At 37.1% G+C, this 20,987-nt stretch overlaps 1 long non-coding RNA gene across 1 annotated transcript in view; it reads right to left on the bottom strand.

Annotated features, from left to right (window-relative positions):
• Window positions 1–7,112: 7,112 nt before the first annotated feature.
• Window positions 7,113–20,987, bottom strand: part of LOC147577503 (uncharacterized) — a 130,109-nt gene continuing 116,234 nt past the window's right edge. Inside the window, exon 3 of the long non-coding RNA XR_015255838.1 lies at window positions 7,113–7,336. This is a non-coding gene — a long non-coding RNA (uncharacterized LOC147577503). The remainder of the gene's footprint in view (window positions 7,337–20,987) is intronic.

Raw genomic sequence — 20,987 nt, 5'->3', positions numbered from 1 at the left:
CTGCATCGCTAACATTTTATTTTTTTTTTCTTTAAATTTTTTTTTTTTTAACATTTTTTTTTAATTTATTTTTTTGGGACAGAGAGAGACAGAGCATGAACGGGGGAGGGGCAGAGAGAGAGGGAGACACAGAATTGGAAACAGGCTCCAGGCTCTGAGCCATCAGCCCAGAGCCCGACGCGGGGCTCGAACTCACGGACCGCGAGATCGTGACCTGGCTGAAGTCGGATGCTTAACCGACTGTGCCACCCAGGCGCCCCTGCATCGCTAACATTTTAGATAGTTCCTTTGATAAATTCAAAGGATAAATTGATAAACATGGAAAGAGAAAGGAAAAAGAAAACAAGACATAACAAAAACATAGAAGTGAACAAATAGAAAGTTTTTTAATCAATTGTTCCAGACTCTCGCTTTTAAATCTTGAGTACCTCTTGCCATCTCTACAGATATTTTGCAAGTGTCATTGTTGAAAATAAATAAAACTTAAAGTCAAACACTCCTTAAATATGAAGAGGATTACATAATAATTGTAAATAATACTCATGGTTATAATTTAGTCTTGAACACAAACTGTATTAAATATCATATATTGTTTTAAGGGTATTCAATATGGTAAACATCTGGATTAAGAAGAAAATGTCACAGAAAATTGCAGATAAGAGGCACTGCAAAGATCATTGAATATAATCTGCTACTTCTATGGATAAAGAAATGGAAACCACTGAAATCTGAGGACTCTGTTTGTTTATTTGTTTCAGCATTCTGGTTTCAACAGAGTTGTAGAATCTGTGACTCATCAGAAAGGAATTCAGATGATAAATTAATCAAGGTTTAGTCTTGTTTCAAATGGCACATTTCATTTTAGGTATTGAGGGATTAGTCTTATTTTTTTTTCTAGAGGTTAAATGAAGGTCTTGGTCAAATAGTGAGCAACAAAGTAATTAATTTTATCATTTAATTTATTAAAAGATTTATTAGAGGTTACTTTTAAATATGAGCTTGTCAAGTGAAAACATACTTAAATTTACAAGATTATTTGCCCATAACTTTTCAGGAATGCATCTGTAATATGAAATGTAGTATGTCTCTAGAGACTCATTATACAATGACCAACATCTTAACAACACCCTTGCTAAATATAATAAAGAGCTTGGGCCATTTTCTTATATCATTCTGAAATCAATGCCTATGGTTATTACCTCCAAATGCAGTTCACAAAAACAAATTTTAGTTGATGAGTTAGTAGACAAAAATAAAGCAAGTATGGCATTTGGTATTTATTTAATCAACAAGTAGATTGTAAATTATCTGGGACATGGAATTTTAACCTGTAGTTCCTGGACAGAATTAACAGGAACATGAACAATATGTATACATAGTGTTATTTTATTTTAGAAAGTGTCTGAGACTCTAAAGAATCTGTTCTAGAATAGTGGTATCCCAAAGAAATATAATGTAAGCCACAGATATGAGCTACATAGGTCATTTCAAATTTTGTAGCAGCCACATTTTTTAAAAAGATAAAAATAATTTTAATATATTTTATTCAGCCTACTATATCTAAATTATTCTCTTTTTGACACCTAATAGGTATAAAAATTATTGCTGAGCTGTTTCACATTTTGGTATTGGTACCAAGTCCTTCAAAATCTGGTATGTATTTAGTAACTATGGTGCATTTCAATTTGGACTTGCCACACTTCAAGTGCTCAAAGGCCACATGTGGCTAGTGGCTACCATGCAGGACAATGGAGGTCTAGAGAGAAGATGCAAAATAAGCATCAGGCAGCACATCATGAATGATGTTTCTTTCTATTGATCTATTGACAAGTATTTAGTGGCACTGAGTTTGAGATGATCCTCTTTGATAATTACTAGTATTTCTGTGTTGCAAATACAGTGATAATGCAGATTTAATTTTCAGTAGATCTGGAGTACATTTTCCATCTTCTGGAAATACCATCCTAAGAAAAGAGCGTGCCCAAATCAGCAAGGAAGAAGTCAAACTTTCATTCTTCACAGACAACATGAAACTCTATGTGGAAAACCCAACAGTCTCCCCCCAAAAACTGCTAGAACTGATATGTAAATTCAGTAAAGTCGCAGGATATGAAATCCAGGTACAGAAATCAGTTGCATCTCTAGACACCAATAATGAAGCAGCAGAAGGAGAAGTCAAGGAATTAATCCCATTTACGATTGCACCAAAAACCCGTAAGATACTAGGAATAAATCTCACTTCTATGGAGGTAAAACTATACTAAAAACTATATAAAGCTTATTAAAGAAATTGAAGAAGACCCAAAGAAATGGAAACACATTCCATGCTTATGGATCAGAAGAACAAGTGTTGTCAAAATATGTATACTACCCAAAGCAATCTACACATTCAATGCAATCCCTGTCAAAATAACACCAGCATTCTTCACAGAACTAGAACAAACAATCTTAAAATTTGTACAGAACTGGAAAAGCCCCAAACACCCACTGTAATGTTGAAAAGGAAAACCAAAGCTGGAGGTGTCACAATTCCAGATGTCAAGCTGCATTACAAAGCTGTAACCATCAAGACAGTATGGTACTGGCACAAAAACAGAACTATAGGTCAATGGAACAGAATAGAGAACCCAGAAATTGACCCACAAAGATATGGCCAACTAATCTTCAATAAAACAGGAAAGAATATCCAATAGAAAAAAGACAGGCTCTTCAGCAAATGATGCTGAGAGAACTGGACTGTGACCTGCAGGGGAATGACCTGGACCACTTTCTTATGCCATACACAAAAACAAATTCAAAATGGATGAAAGACCTAAATGTAAGACACGAAACCAGCAAAATCCTAGGGAGAAAATAGGCAACAACATCTTTGACCTCAGCTGCAACAACTTCTTAGTAGACATGTCTCTGGAGGCAAGGGAAACAAAAGCAAAAATGAACCATTGAGACCTCATCAAGATATAAAGCTTCTGCACGGCAAAGGAAACAACCAACAAAACCAAAGGCAACCAATGGAATGGGGGAAGATATTTGCAAATGACATATCATATACAGCATTAGTATCCAAAATCTATAAAGAACTTTTCAAACTCAACACCCAAAAAACAAATCATCCAGTGAAGAAATGGGCAGAAGACATGAACAGACACTTTCCCAAAGAAGACCTCCAGATGGCTAACAGTCACATGAAAAGACACTCAACATGACTCACCATCAGAGAAATACAAATCAAAACCACAATGAGATAGCACTTCACACATGTCAGAATGGCTAAATCAACAATGCAGGAAACAACAGATGTTGTCAGGGATGCAGAGAAAGGGTAACCCTTTTGCAGTGCTGGTGGGAATGCAAACTGGTGCAGCCACTCAGGAAAACCGTATGGAACTTCCTCAAAACAATTGAAATAGAACTACCCTACGACCCAGCCATTGCACTAGTAGGTATTTGTCCAAAGAATACAAAAATGCTGATTTGAAGGAGCACATGCACCTGAATGTTTATAGCAGCACTATCAATAGCCAAAGTATGGAAAGACCCCAAATGTCCATTGACTGAAATATGGATAAAGAAGTGGTATATATACACAATGGAATATTACTCAAAAAGTGATCAAAAAGATTGAAATCTTGCCATCTGCAACATGTGGATGGAACTAGAATGTATTATGCTAAACAAAATAAGTCAGAGAAAAATAAATATATGCTGTGACTCATATGTGGAATTTAAGAAACACAAGAGATGAACAGAGGTGAAGGGAAGGAAAAATAAGATAAAAACAGAGAGGGAGTCAAACTATAAGAGACTTATGCAATCCCTATCAAAATAACACCAGCATTCTCAGAACAAACTGAGGGTTGCTGGAGGGGTGTTAGGTGGGAGGATGGGCTAAATGGGTGAGGGGCGTTAAGGAGGGTACTTGTTGAGATGAGCACTGGGTGTCATGTGTAAGTGATAAATCACGGGGTTCTACTCCTGAAACCATTATTACACTATATGTTAACTAACTTAAATTTTAAAAAAATTAAATAATAGTTATAATAATTAATAAAGAAACAAAGGTGCCTGAATGCACCACCAGATCTCTCACAAGCACTAAAGAGGAAATGCCTAAAGGGATTAAGAAAATTTGCATTCTTGACCGGTACTTATTTTCACAGGAAAGTTATCACAGGGAAAAATGTCTTAGTGTGATTGATTATCCTCTGGTTATATTGAGAAGATAGCATTCAAGAGTTTGCGGAATCGTGGCAATTAAATAAGACATGCTCTTCTTTCAAATGCCATAGCAGACAATTAAATTAAACTTTGTTTAAATGAAATTGTACCAATGTATATGCAGTTTATTGTACATGTTACAAAAGCCAGAGATTGTTAATTATTTCTCCTATGTGTCTTATATTGTTATAATCAACTTTCTTGAAAGTTAGCCTTCTTCAATACTTATTCGATCTTTGGGGCACCTGGGTGACTCAGTCAGTGACAGCTCAGAGCCTGGAGCCTGCTTCAGATTCTGTGTCTCCCTCTCTCTCTGTCCCTCCCCTGCTCATGCTCTGTCTCTCTCTGTCTCAGAAATAAATAAAAACATTTAAAAAATACTTATTGGGTCTTCTTGTTTCATACAGTCATGGTTAATGGAGGCTCTTGGAGAATCTGATGATGGTATCTTTCTTCTTCCTTTGTAGGGCCAATATAATTAAAAAGGCCAACAGAGTTGTCATTTTAAATATAACTCTACACTATTCTTTTAATTGCAATAATGTCTAACATTACTTCCTTATTTTTTAGCCTCAAAATATGTTATGCTCTTTGAGTGGCAAAAATTACTCTTTTTCGTACTGCTGTATTCAAAATTCAGGGGCGTACTGCTATGATAGCATCATTAGGGTGTTTGTTTCCTTGACCTCATTCGGAACGAGATAAGAAGATGTATTCCTTAGTTCTTGAAAATGTAAGGGAATATCCCTTATCATGTAAGAATTCAGCAACAAACGGGTTTTATATTTTAAAATTTTGTGGCAGGAAGTCAAATGCAGGTGGAATTTTTGCCAGTTCATGGAATTGTGAACGCACTTGCTTTGCAAGAGGCGAGACCGGTTTGTTCTTCATTTGATCCCAGCGACAGACAAACAAACCAGCAAACAACTCTCCTGGTGATTGCAAATCCACTGATCCATGCAGTGGATAGAGGAAGTCTAAAGGGCGCTACTGAGTTGGTCCAAAGGGAGCTACAAAGGTCCAGACATCCCTTGTTTTTTGAAAGTTTACTTCATGACACTTGGCTTTTACAAAAGATCTACAGTAGTACCTAGCTTTGAAAACCAAAGAAGTCCGAAAAGGATTTTTGCTTTTATGAAAAATGGTTGAAAAGCTAAGATAGGCTGAGTGCTTGTTTTGTAGCTAGCCTTATAGAGGCAGCTCACACTGGGAGCAGCGAGGGGCTCCTCCGAGCTTCTTCACCAGATGCCCTCAGCATCTCAGCATCAAGCCACTAGTTTTGAATTATGTCTGCGAGCACGTGTGCTTTGTCTTGACTTACTTTGTACATCCATTAGCAAGATATGTCCTAAGGTTTCAGAACAGCCTAGGAGAGGTTATTTTTGGGGTCTGGGTCTGGAAATCCTAAAAAAAATTCCATATGTGTTAACGGTAATTGCTTCCTCATTTTATGCCATTTCGGTTTATAAAAGTTTTCATAGGAAAGCTCCATATTTTTGGATAGTGGGGCAAACCTATGACACAGATATTGCAGAAAAGTCTCTGGAAGCTGGGAGAGAGGGAAAGAATAACATGGCTTCTCCCTGTCTTCCTACTTTTTATTCTACTCCCAGTACTTTTCTTGGGCCAATCCTGTATGTTGATTTATATATTAATATAAATGTTTAGGAGTTGAAAAGTACTCAGGAAACCTGACCAATGCTGAAAGCCAACCTAAGGCATTTAGACACAAGAATGTTTCTTTTTCCTCATGAGCAGCCTTTTATCGTAATATATTTGGGTAATTTCCATTACTCTCAATTTAAGATACAAGCACATTCTTCAAATTTGTCAATAAGTGAGGATGAATCAGCTTGTATTACATGGATCATATTCATGAGAGGCTTTGAGATATCCTAACATGTTAACATCATGTCAGCTCAACTCATCACACACTGATTTTCAAGTTAAAATATATCATTTCTATTATGATAATTACATATATCTCCCCTGTATGTGTTGCTTGCTACTTGCCTAAAGTGATCAAAATCCTTACTCTGTTTTTTTCTCATTCCAACCTACAATCTCTGGGAGAATGGAATTGTATATTATTGCCCTTATTTTTTACATTAAGGAAAAAACTAAAATGAAGGGAATTTAAATCTGGTCATGGTGATTTAGTCACTTGCTGATATAATCCATATGGTATTTTTTTTCCTGATTCAGTGCACCTTTTAAAATAAATTATTTTTCTACATAGGTTATATAGAAAAAGTATTATTTATGACTGCTTATTAGTTTTATATGTATTATAATTATGTGCATTTCTTGCATATTGCTCACAATTACTTATATATAGAATTTCACTCCATTAATAAAAATTCTAAGTGAATAAAGCATGAATCAGCAATATAAATGATCTTCTGTTTTATTATTGGCTTAAAGAACAAACCTGGGACTCAAAAAGAAAATATATTTCCCTTAGATACTATAACATACTGCTGCTCATGAGTCTGTGCCCCCACTATGGAGATATTAAGTAACAAACCGTAATGAAATAATACTCATTTAAACCTACCAAACTGGAAATATCACATGTTTAAAATTATTTCCTATGCATTTCTTTTAAAAACGAGGATGTTAGACAATATAATAATATTCACTTACACATTTTTTAGTAAACATTCATGGAATATCAGTATATGTCAGTCACTAAGCTGGCAAGTCCACATAAAAAAATTAGATGAATAATGGTTCCTGCCTTTAAAGAGGTGAAAATCTGGTAATAAAATCTGGCGAAACTGCCCCATAAAGACAACGATAAAATACTATGTGCACACGCACACACTCATACACACTTGCAAAGGAAATTGTGATGAAATATATAAGTCTAGTTAGAGAAGAACGTGGAGAGATGCATTTGGGAAAGACTTTATAGAAGAGGATGCACTTTAAGAGTTGAAAAGGTGATCACCTGGAGAATGTATAGGAGAAGCGTAGTTCAGGCAGGAAGAATGTGTGGGGCACCGAAGCAGGGAACAGAAGGGGGTGCTCAGGATAGCCGAAGTACATGGAATGGGCAGTGATGAACGATGAGGACAGCAGGGGTCTCAGCAGAGGGCATCTTGGGGGCAACTTCCTGAAAAGAGATATTGATTATTATACTATAGCTTTACATTTGGAGTAGTTCTAGTCTGTAAAAGTTGTCTGTAAAAGTTGTCTATTCTCTGGAATAGTGAGCGTATATAATAAGGCCTGGTGAGTAATTAGTTCTCAGCCCACAGTCCTGACCAAATGTCTAAGGCAGTACTAAGTATTTCAAGCCTATTCAGAAAGCTGTGCAGTGTGTACGAAACCTGAATGCAATTGCTGGAGGGAGAAGGCCATGTATCCTCCCTGTAACAGCTAGGGGTTCAGATGCATTCAATTTAATTTCATGTAATTGTATTTGAGTCACTACTGTGTGTTAATACAGCTAAGGGCTATGTAGAACACAATGTGGAAAAGATACAAGTACTACCCTCAAGGCTCCTGACCCCAGGTCAGTTTGGATGGTGTACTCATACGCTTGACCCCCATGGCCAGTGATATTACAGCTGGAAAGTAGTGGAGCAAGGGATCTTTTCTACTTTTTCTTTTCTCTGTTGTGTTTATGAAAGGAACAATGTTTATGAGGCAGGGGTTTCCCCAAGTTATAGTGAATCAGGGGCAATGGCATATGGAGACATTCTCTACCGTCAGTTGTATTCTCTTGCAATTACAAGCCTTTGGTTTTCTAGCCATGGCACGTGGCCTTGTAAGAATGAGAAAAAGAAGAGAATTCTGTACATGATATAACCAGACACATCAGTTAATCATCACTATATAATAAACAAACCAGCACTTACTTAGTCGTTTAAAACAATAGCCTCCCCCCCTTTTTTGGCTTACAGTTCTCAGTCAGGTGGCTGGTTAGCTGATTTCCATTGGCCCCATTTGTGTTCTTCAGTTAGATGTGGGGGGGGGAGGTTGGCCCCTAACTAACTTAGGGTGGTCTTCCTCAGCTTTACGCCAGTCGGTATATTTTTGTCCAAGGTGAGAGAAATGACTGTATTATATGTCTCTCATCCTTCAATGGGCTACCCTAATCATAGTGTTCAAAGATGGAGAGGAGATCTCTGAGGCCCAATATTACCTACTTTGCACTCCATTGGCTAAAGTCACGTGGCCAGCTCAGATTTAAAAAGTGGGGAGATAGATAAAGTCTCGTTGCCAATGCCAAGGCCCTACAGAAAAGGTGGAGAAGTTTGTCTGTTTTTGCAAGATGCCACATCAGAGGATTGAGAAAATTTTTAAATAGCAATGTGGATTTCCATATTTTTTATCAGGTATGTTTTATGGTACCTGAAATAGTTTAAAGTGTAACAAGTAGGGGCATTGGCCACCTAAGGGTAGATTAGCTAACAGCACGCTTGAAATATAGGTATAGTGTGGCAAAACTGATCAAGGAAAAAAATAAAAGTATTACTTTCACAAGACAATAACATGACTGGAGAATCTTCACAAAATCCAGAAGTAATCATTTGAAACCAAACTATTCTTTAGACTCCCCTTTGTTCTTCAGACTTAACGATCCTGTAACATCGAACATCCTATGGCTGATCTATAAATTTTTAAAGAAAAGTTTTCCCTTCTAATGTTCCTCACTGAAATTCCAACAATATTGTCAACTGCCTTCTTAATGATTACTTGCCATGTCTTTTCTACATGTTTCTGTCCAATTTTGCCATTAAGAGACACCATGGCATGGATCTGAGGAGGTAGCATGAATGTCGCCTGTGTCGTCAGGATACTGACTTTGGTCTGAAAATAAAAGCCTGCGTTCACAACCAGATTCTTCCTCCAATGTGTGAGATTGAACGGACAGGCTGGTAACACTTGGATTTTTGCTAAGACCCACTCATTTCAATCCCTCCATCCTTCAGGTCGGCGGAAATGTTGTAATTGGACACTGAGTCTGGAAGGAGCCCTGCGGGTGGCGGCAGTTCAGTTATGGGAGCGCAAGTCAGGGATGATGATTTTGAACATATGCTAGAGTCAGTTGTGGTGGGAAAAAGGCAAGGCTTCTCTTGCCCCTGTTGATCCTTCTGAGGTGGAAAGAACAAGATTTATTGCAAGTCCCAAAGCCTTAAAAACAAGCCAGCAAGCTCCATGTGTTCTTTTCCTGATTGAAAGCATGGACATGTATTGTGTATATAACTTGGCCTAAGTAAAATGACTCAGCTGACCCATATTTACATTTGACCGCTGGTGTCCTAAATACAATCAGTATGGGTCTGGTGGCCAATCTTGGCACACAGAGCAATGTTTGTGTTTTTCTTTCCTTGGTGTTCCAGACGTTAGCTTTCCTTCTGATTGGCATGAGTGTCTGCAGCTGTTCCTGCTTGTCAGACATTAGTGACTCTCCATCTTGTGCCGCTCAGTGATGGCAGTTCTCTGTTTCATTCATTCATTCATGAAACAGTACTGGAAATCTACACACCGAGATTTTTTTCAAAACTTTCAAGATATGAATATTTTCTTAATTTTTTATGGCAAATAGATATAAAAACTAAGTAAATTTGTTCCTCTTGCAATTCTCACACTTTTCATTTGAGACAGCAGAGTTCAGTGAAAATAGCCCTAGGTGAGATTCCTACAACCAGCACGACAAACACATTGACCCATGAACTGTGGACAAAACGCAACTTCAACTCTAACTCCCTCAGATTGTAAGCTTCTCTACCCCTGATGAAAACTCAGACAGTTCACATGGCTTTTGTTCCCACTCACCCCTAGATAGCACAACACTTGACAATCTCTACAAGTCAAAAACAGTCTCATGACAGTATATAGAATGTCCATTGAAAAATTCTGAATGTGACCTATCACCAAATCTTCTCCTCTTCTCTTCCCAAAATTGGTTCAGGCTGGAAGCCCACAGTTGTCACTCTGCCCTCCGCTTGTCCTGGTCAAGATCTTCTCTCACTCACTAGTTGCAGTGAATGAAGAGATATAGATGGTTCTTACTTGGACTGGTGCCATGACAGGTTGACTCTCCTCTCTGGGCTTGAGGGAAGAAAAAACTCTGCAGTGTCCCTTCTGGGCTCCAATTTCCTGAGGACCCCTTTCCCCTGAAGAATGAACCTCTCTTCTGGGTGATGGCAGCTCAGCTACTGGGCATTCCATAGTGATCTCTCTCTTTCTGCTGAAGTCTCCTTGCCCCTTGAGGTGGCACTGTTGGACAGGACCCTAAAGTCCCATGTTGGCTCTTTCACTTTCAATGGTCCACACTGGTCCATAATAAATGGTAGTAAATTCTGTGCAAACTCAGAGAGTTAAGCAATCCCAACACAGCGTTCTTCTGACTCTGCCATCAGATATGGAGGTGGCATACCAAATTGTTCTCTCAAAGGTCTCTTCTCTAGTCTTGGCCTTAGAAATTAGCATCCCCCAAAGTTTTCTTCAAAGTTTGGGGGCTCGCAGCAAAGGAGAGCTTTCTCCAAAGAAATTCTTTTTCCTTACCAATGTTTTCCCTTTTTCACTGCCTCTGATATCTTTATATATCCTTGTCTGCCAGAGGGGTGCAAGAGTCACTTTTCCTGTACCATTTCCTTAAAACTAAGCATATGGGGACAGGGATGACTGCCTACACTCCCTGCTATCTGATACTTTTCCTTATGGTACCTCAGTTGAAACCCGAGGCAAGCATAGTCCCTACTAACTTCCTATTACACTCACTATATAACTTTGCAACAATTTAATTTTCCTGGATCTGTATTTCCTCTTTCATAAAATGAGATGGTTGAAGCTCAATCTCTCGGGTCCTTTTCAGCTTTCGAATTTGGTGGTTTTGTAGTTAAGTTTCTGTAGACTGTAACACAATGGAAAACACATTGAAACAGTTGTCAAGAAATACAACCCCAGCTGTAATCCTATTAACAAGTGAACAACCTTAAGCAAGTCTCTTAATTTTTGTGGGACTTGGTTTTCTAATACCTAAAGGTGGACTTTAAACTGGATGACATGTAAGTGAATCTCTCAGAGCTTATTTTATTGTTTCTGGAGATTTTCCCAATCACAAATCCTAATTTTGCCACATCCACAATATAAGATTTTAAATAGGAAAAATATTGCAGTTAACATAAAAGTTAGCTGAGAAACCTTCTGGTTAGTAAAAGCATAATTTAAAAATGCAGGATTTAAGGTCAATATTATTTATTATTTTAGAAGGCTGCTAGTGTTCTTTGCTTCTTCTCCAGGTGTGTGAGCACAAATATATCACCAGATATTTTCAAACTTCATTAATAATAATAATAATAATAATAATAATAATAAGCGGTGCCTGGGTGGCTCAGTCAGTTAAGTATCTGGTTTTGGTTCAGGTCATGATCTCGTGGTTCATGAGTTCGAGCCTCATGTCAGGCTCTGTGCTGACAGCTCAGAGCCTCAAGTCTGCTTTGGATTCTGTGTCTCCCTCCCTCACTCATGCGTGTGCTCTCTCTCAAAAATAAGTAAACATAAAAAAATTAAAATAATAATAAGAAGAAGAAAAAGAAGGTTTACTTAATAGGGCTGAACAGAAGATCATTTGACATAAATTTGAAAGTGATTTTTAAAAAGAAATAGGAAAAAAATGTTATGTTTAAATACATTCAATAATGTAGAAATAAAACATTTATTTTTCTTCTTATTCAGAATGTAGATGAGAGAGAAACCTAGTGATTTTCACCAGGATCTTCAAGCCCATAATACACCTGGAGGCAGGAGAGGCATGAAAACTGTGGACCAGAGGGTGAAGTAAATCCTGCATGTGGTGAAGGATACATTCCAAGACCTTTGTGAATCTGCTAATGAGAAATGTTTGTCCAGGCTCTTGGTTTTCTCTCAAATCACACTTTAGTCAAGCCACATGTTTCCGGAGAGTATCCTCTTGTGAGTGGTTGGAGCATTTGCTAGAACATTCCAGTCATACTTTATATTGTTTCCACGACAATAGGGTATGCTTGTTCATGTCACTGGTCTAAGTCTTCACTAAAATAGACATTTCACTCTAACTAATGGACCTATCTGGATGAGAATCATCACCCTTGATGATGACTCCTTGACATTTGTTTCACTTTCAACCTCAACACTAATGCTTTCTTTTTAGGGGTAATATGAAAGGAAAAAAAAATTCTTTTCTTGTTAGTTTTTCTTTGAGAATCTCTCTAAAAGAATTATTAGGGAAGCTTAATTAGGCGGGACACTTTCATTCTTTGGCATGTGACTTAAATTCATACCTCTGCAAAATGACAAATACCATCTAATACATCTAAAAATCTTTGAAACTCTGATCATTGAATTCTCAAAGGCCATGATCTATTACCATAACCAACAACCTTACTACTAATGCATTTTTCTATTAATTCAATTTCCCTTTTCCTGACCAGACTATTTCACACCTCTGTCTTCCAAACTCCAACACCCCTGCTTTCTCCCTTTAGTGATAATCTCACTTTTTAATTAACTGAGAAAATGGAAATGAATAGACAGGAATTCCTCCATGCTCGCAACACCAATTACTCACTGACCTTGTGACTTCTCTCCTGAAATCATCCCTTCTGCCTGCATCATCTCTCCTGTTCTCTATTGGATCATGTCCATTAGCAGAAAAATAGGCTGAATTAGCTCCCATCTGAGAAATGTCTCATTTGCCCATATTTTCTTTTTCCATACTGCCTCTTTTGTCTATTCCTCTTTTATTCTAAACCTGTTGCCTATATCTAGTATATTTTCTCCTCTCCCACACTGTCCTGAACCCACCTTAGATAGGCTGAAATCCCTACCATGCCATAAGTCTGTCCTGGTTAACAATGGGTGCCATATTGCAAGATCACATAAATGCTTTTTACACGCTCACATTTCCCAAATGATTCATTCTTAGACAAATAGTATTTTCACAGTTGATTGTTAAGTTGCTTCTCCAAAGGTCTTGTCTCTTGGCTTCTGGGAAAGCATCCTCTCCTGGCTTATTTCCTGGCACATTGGCTATTCTTTTTTAGTTTTGTTTGCTGACTCTTTTCCCCCAACATAAATATTATAGTGGCCAAGAGCTTTATCCTATTTTCTTTTTCTTCTCTATTTTCACATGTCTCACCCACTACCTTGACTTTAAATAAAATGCAAATGGAGATATAAATTCATCTTAGTTTCCTGTCTCTACCCTGAGGTCCAGAGTTATAAATCTAACTGCTACTTAATGCTTATAATTAAAAACATAAAACAGGCACCACAAATTTAACAGCAAAAACAAGAGTTATTTTTTCAACCCACAACCATTTCTTCCTAGTCTCCCCATTTCAGTAAATGGCACCCCTACCTGTGCAGTTACTTAGAACAAAATCCAAGGAATCATCCATGACTCTTCCTCCCTCATATTCTACATCTTGTTCACCAGCAAGTCGTCTTCATTCTGAGAATATAATTTGCTCATTTGTCTTCATCTGGATTATGCCACTTTAGTTCAGGCTTCTCCTTCTCCTACTTACATTGCAGCAATAACTTCCTAACTGACATCCCTGTTTCTACCCTTATCCACAGTCATTTTCCATTTAGTATATATATGATGGCATAACTCTTCTTAAGACCCTCTAAATCCTGACATTGCTTGTAAAATAAAACCTGGGGGTGCCTGGGTGACTCAATCAGTTAAGTGACCAACTTCAGCTCAGGTCATGATCTCACAGTTCATGGGATCCAGCCCTGCATCAGGCTCTGTGCTGACAACTCAGAGTCTGGAGCCTGCTTCCGATTCTGTGTCTCCCTCCCTTTCTGCCCCTCCCCTGTTCTCTCTCTCTCTCTCTCAAAAATAAATAATAAACATTATTTTTTTAAATAAATCCTGTGCAAAATAAACAAAATCAAAGCTTTTCACATGGAAAAACAGTATTTTTTCTAAAGACCAGAGATTAGAAATATGTATAATTGTATGTTTATATGGATAAGCATACATATACACACAGAGCCGAGTGATTGAATAATTGAAATAAGTAACTCAATACAACAAGTAAAGAAATCAGTTTTTATTTTTTGCAATAAGTTAATATTTTTTAATTTAAAGCCAGCTGAGAGATTTAAAAAAGAAGAATAAAAAGTTTCTGTAAAATATTAGGATAAATGATATTTCTGAGAGGTTATGTGTTTGGAACTAATTTCTTCAGATTATGTGCCCAGACTTCTTGAAAGGGCCATTTCTTAATACACTCACCTGCCTCCCACCAGAGGGGCTTGGATAAAAAAATGTATATATATTAGAAGAAATTATCTGTACTCAATGAAGTTTCTTGTATCAATCATCAGTCCCTTTTTGCTAGACCCCTAATCAATAGTCTTTCATATTGTCCAATAGGTGAATGGAAGGAGTCCAAGGAGTGAAACTTTACATTATAAATCTTACAAAGGAAACTAAAATCCTTGTTTATTTACTTATACTGTGTATGGCCCCTATAAATTGATGTCAAATTTATCAAAGCAGTCAAGCTTTCAAGAAATCATAAATAGTGTGAAAATCATGATCCAGAATCTTTTTTTTTCTTCATAGACATTTCTTCTTAGACAGCTCCTGGTGAGTTTGAGCCCCTTGTAATCTTCCTGAGTGTATAAATAATGTCACATTATTCAGGGTTAGAAAATTCTATTTTCTCAGGCATTTCTATTTGAAAACAAGATAGCATGCTAGTGTTTACTTACTGACAATCAAATGCCCCCAATGCTGGAAAGTATTTTTGCACTACATCTTGTATTGGGCTTTGGGCCAAAAATCTCCTGCATTAAATGTCACCGCTGGCCTCGATAAAGGGGATATGATTTTACCTTACACTTTAATTAGTAAGAAAATCGTTGCAAAACTGCCTGCTTTCCCTCTTATGTTGGATAAATCAAACAAAACTCACCACATCTCTATACAGATAAAACATACCATCTAAAATTTTGCCATTGACTACTGAAGTAATGAGAAAAAATTCCTTCTTGGCTAGCCTTCCCCATCTCAGATTCCTTACCCTCATGGGGAATGGGGCCAACCCACCATGAAGCAAACCCACTCTTGCTCTCCTGCTACAACAATTGCTGGTATAGAGACATGGAAGAAGCACTGTAGGAAAGCAATCAAGACATCAGAGTGAATTAATTTTCTGCCATCAGAATAAAGCTTTATAACTCACAGATATGAGGAACTGACAAGAAAACCTACAGTCAAATCAGTTTCTACTCATCCAAGAGTCTCCTTATCCCTGGAAATGATACAAACTTCAAACCCAATCACAATCTAGTTAATTTCCTGTTGCCCAAAGAAATGTCTGTTTGCAACATATCATTTTAATGGCTTTAACATAAACATTCACCTCACCATCATAAATTCACCCATTCAGATTGGAAAGATAAACTCTGTAACAATGGTGAAATAATTTGAAAGGATATTTTTATACTGTAGGAGGAAGCTCTGTGTGTCAAAGTCATATGGGAGTAGGGTGAGTGTGTGTGTGTGTGTGTGTGTGTGTGTGTGTGTGTCTGTGTGTCTGTGTGTTTCCATGTGTGTATGTGACAGAGAGAGAGAGAGAGAGAGAGAGAAGGGAATGGAAAAGAAAAGAAAACAAGTGAAACTCCTAGGAAATCAAAGAGTTTTGCAGAGTAGAAAGATTTCCCAGATATCCAAGTGAAATCATGAATATATAAATTTCAAATGAATACCTCAGTAGGCAACTCTGAGCCCTCCAAAGCTGACATGTTAGCCCCACACCATCCTTCTTCTATTACTCTATTATTCATTTCAACAGCAAAGATTTTCAGAATAGAATGGGAGCAAACATCTTGGCTAAGAAATCTTTTCCCAGTCAGTTCATGTGCTGGCTTATATAACCTATTGCCTAAGAAGACTATGCATTTTGGCTTGTCTTACTTGATGATCAGCTAGTGACTATGATTTTACCATCTCTTCCTTGTGACTAAGAAAAATATTACCAAAATCAATGGCACAATAGTTGCATAAAATATGTAGTTCTGAGATGCAATAAAGGTTATGTATTGAAATGCCCACAATTATGATTAGAGTCCAAAAAGTACGTGTGAATATAAGGTTTAAAGCAGGAACCCTACTACTATAATTATACATGACAGTATAAACACCTAATGGTCTGGGAACATTGATTAGTGTCATTTTATACTTTCTATGGAGCCTAGTAAATTTCCCACTTGGGATTAAATGAAAAGAGAATAGATTGTAGTCCTTGCTTCTGTTTATCGTGAAGTAAATTATATAGATAGATGAAATATATTGTAGTGTAGCTTCTTTCTAGTTCAAGTAACTCCATCTGTACCATGGTGTAGAAGCTGCACTTTGTCTAAATTTCTTATTCTGAGACAGCCAAAATAATAAGCAGTTCACATCTATATTTGATGCTTTCTGGTCTAAAATGCAAATATAATCATCTAAAAGATAGCTTTGCAGGGACATAGAAATGCAAGAACTCAGTGAGCAGGTGGCAAAGCTGTTCACTGAGTTATCATGGCAGTTTGCACATATTACAAGAATCTTCCAAATGAACAGAACCAACCTGCTCCATTCACTGAAGTACTTCAGGACTACACATTCAATTTTCAATAGTGCAGATTTCAAAAGAAACCCTTGCTGCAGAGATCAAAGACATGAAAACCAGTCAGGATGAATTAAAAAATGATATAGCTGAGATGCAAAATAAACTAGATACAGTGACAGCAAGGATTGAAGAAGCAAAGGAGAGAATAGGTGAAATGGAAGATAAAATTATGGAAAATAATGAAGCTGAAAAAAATGAAAGAAATGAAATTAACTGGATCATGTGGGGAGACTTAGAGAACTAAGTGATTTCATAAATAAAACAATATTAGTATCATAGGAGTCCCAGAAAAAGAGCAAGAAAAAGTGGCAGAAGGTTTGTTTGAAGAAATTATAACTGAGAACTTACCTAATTTGGGGAAGGAAATAGACATCCATGGCCAAGAGGCACAGAGAACTAGCTTCAAAATCAACAAAAACAGGTCAACACCACAACATATCATAGTGAAACTGGCAAAATACAAAGAAAGAGAATTCTGAAAGCAGCTAGGGACAAAAAGTCCTTAACCTAGAAGGGTAGACACATAAGGTTAGTAGCAGACCTGTCCACTGAAACTTGGCAGGCCAAAAGGGAGTGGCAGGAAATATTCAATGAGCTGAATGGGGAAAATATGCAGCCCAAATCCTTTTATCCAGCAAGGCTTTCATTCAGAATAGAAGGAGAGATAAAGACTTTCTCAAACAAAAACTAAAGGAATTCATGACCACTAAACTCCTGTAAGAAACTCTAAGGGGAACTCTCTGAGTGGAGAAAAATAGAAAAGGAAGACCAAAGCAACAAAGACTATAAAGGACCAGAGAATATCACCATAAACACCAACTCTACAGATAACATAGTGGCCCTAAATTCATATCTTTCACTAATCATTCTGAATGTAATTGGACTACATGCTCTAATCAAAAGACATAGGGCATCAGAATGGATTTTTAGAAATCAAGATCCATCTAAATGCTGCCTACAAGAGACTCATTTAGCCACCAGTAGATTGAAAGTGAGGGGATGGAGAACAATCTGGCATGCTAATGGAGGTCAAAAGAATGCCTGAATTGTTGGTGGGAATGCAAGCTGGTGCAGCCACTCTGGAAAACAGTATGGAGGTGCCTCAAAAAAACTGAAAATAGAACTACCCTACGACCCAACAATTGCACTACTAGGCATTTATCCACGGGATACAGGTGTGATGATTCGAAGGGGCACATGCACCCCCATGTTTATAGCAGCACTCTCAACAATAGGCAAAGTATGGAAAGGGGAAAAATGTCCATTGATGGATGAATGGATAAAGAAGATGTGGTATATATATACAATGGAGTATTACACGGCAATCAAAAAGAATGAAATCTTGCCATTTTCAACTATGTGGATGGAACTGGAGGGTATTATGCTAAGTGAAATTAGTCAGAGAAAGACAAATATCATATGACTTCACTCATATGAGGACTTTAAGAGAGAAAACAGATGAACATAAAGGAAGGGAAACAAAAATAATATAAAAAAGGGAGGGGGACAAAGCATAAGAGACTCATAAATATGGAGAACAAACTGAGGGTTGCTGGAGGGGTTGTGGGAGGGGGGGTGGGCTAAATGGGTAAGGGGCACTAAGGAGTCTACTCCTGAAATCATTGTTGCACTATATGCTAACTAATTTGGATGTAAATTTTAAAAAATAAAAGAAAAAAATTAAAAAAAACAAAAGAATGCCTGAATAGCCATCAGATAAACTTGATTCTAAAAGGAAGACTGTAACAAGAGATGAAGAGCATTGTATCATAAGTAAGGGGTCTTTCCATCAAGAAGATCTAACAGTTGTAAATATTTATGCCCCCTGACTTGAAGCACACAAATATATACTTCAATTAATCGCAAACATACTCATTGATAATAATACCATGATAGTAGGAGACTTTAATACCCCACTTACAACAAAGGACAGATCATCTAAGCAGAAAATTAACAAGGAAACAATGGCTTTGAATGACACACTGGACCAGATGGACTTAACAGATATATTCAGAAAATTTCATCTTAAAACAGCAGAATACACATTCTTCTCCAATGCACAAGGAACATTCTCCAGAGTAGATCATATACTGGGTAACAAATCAGTCCTCAACAGGTATAAAAAGATGAAGATCATACCATGTGTATTTTCAGATCACAACACTATTAAATTTGAAATCAACCACAAGAAAAAATTTGGAAAGCCTTCAATGCATGGAGGTTAAAGAACACCTTAGTAAAGAATGAATGGGTTAACCAGGAAGTTAAAGGAGAAATTAAAAATTACATGGAAGCAAATGAAAATGAAAACATGACAGTCCAAACCCTTTGGGATACAGCAAAGGCAGTCCTAAGAGGAAATTACATTGGAATTCACACCTGTCTCAAAGAACAAGAAAGGTCCCCAATACACGTAACTTTACACCGAAAGGGGCTAGAAAAGGAGCAGCAAAAAAAGCCCAAAGTCAGTAGAAAAAGGGAAATAATGAAGATTAGATCAGAAATAAATGAAATAGAAACAAACAAACAAACAAAAACAGTAGAACAGATTGATGAAACTAAAAGCTGTTTTGTTGAAAGAATAAAAAAAAATACATTGCTAGCCAGACTTTTCAAAAAGAAAGGAGAGAGGATCTAAATAAATAAAATCACAAATGAAAGAAAGAGATCAAAACCACCACAGAAATACAAACAATTATAAGATAATACTATAAAAATTATACGCCAACAGACTGTGCGATCTGGAAGAAATGGACAAATTGCTAGAAACTCACACACTACAGAAACTCAAACAGGAAGAAATAGAAATTTTGAATAGACCCATAACCAGCAAATGCATTGAATCAGTTATCAAAAATCTCCCCAAGAAATGAGTCCTGGGCCAGATGGTTTCCCAGGGGAATTCTACCAGACATTCAAAGAAGAGTTAATACCTAGTCTTCTCAAACAGTTCCAAAAAATAGAAATGGAAGGAAATCTTCCAAACTCATTCTATGAAGCTAGCATTATTTTGATTCCAAAACCAGACAAAGACCCCAGTAAAAAGAAGAATTACAGACCAATATCACTGATGAAACTGGAGGTAAAAATTCTCAACCAGATACTAGTAAATCTAATTCAGCAATACATTAAAAGAATTATTCACCATGATCAAGTGGGATTTATTCTTGGGCTGCAGGGCTGGTTCAATATTCACAAATCAATCAATGTGATACACCATATTAAAAAACAAAAAGAGGGGCGCCTGGGTGGCACAGTCGGTTAAGCATCCGACTTCAGCCAGGTCACGATCTCGCGGTCTGTGAGTTCGAGCCCCGCGTCAGGCTCTGGGCTGATGGCTCGGAGCCTGGAGCCTGTTTCCGATTCTGTGTCTCCCTCTCTCTCTGCCCCTCCCCCGTTCATGCTCTGTCTCTCTCTGTCCCAAAAATAAATAAAAACGTGGAAAAAAATTAAAAAAATAAAAATAAAAAAAAAAAGAAAAGATAAGAACCATATAATCCTTTCAATAAATGCAGAAAAAAGATTTGGCAAAATACAGCATCCTTTCTTGATAAAAAAAAAAAAACCCTCAAGAAAGAAGGGATAGAAGGAATAAACCTCAGCATCATAAAAGCTATATATGAAAGGCCTACAACTAACATCATCCTCAATGGGGAAAAACTGAGACCTTTCCCCCTAGGGTCAGAAACACGACAAGGATGTCCACTCTCACCACTGTTGTTCAACATAGTACTTGAAATCCTCAGCAATCAGGAAAAAAAAGAAAGGAAAGTTATCCAAATTAGCAAAGAGTAAGTGAAACTTTCATTCTTCGCAGATGACATGATACTCTACATGAAACACCTGACAGTCTCCACCAAAAAACTGTTAGACCCAACATATAAATTCAGCAAAGACACAGGATATAAAATCAATGCACAGAAATCAGTTGAATCTCTATAAACCAATAATGAAGCAGCAGAAAGAGAAATCAAGGAAGGCATCAATCCCATTTACAATTGCACCAAAAACCATAAGATACCTGGAAATAAATCTAACTTTTACAGAGGTAAAAGGTCTGTATGCTGAAAACTATAGAAAGCTTATTAAAGAAAATGAAGAAGACCCAAAGAAATGGAAAAACATTCCATGCTTATG

The sequence above is a fragment of the Puma concolor genome, chromosome C2, assembly GCF_028749965.1.
Source record: "Puma concolor isolate L17-30 chromosome C2, mPumCon1.1.hap2, whole genome shotgun sequence".
NCBI lineage: Eukaryota > Metazoa > Chordata > Mammalia > Carnivora > Felidae > Puma > Puma concolor.
The sequence above is the reverse complement of the archived record's forward strand: the minus strand, read 5'-3'. Positions and strand labels throughout refer to the sequence as shown.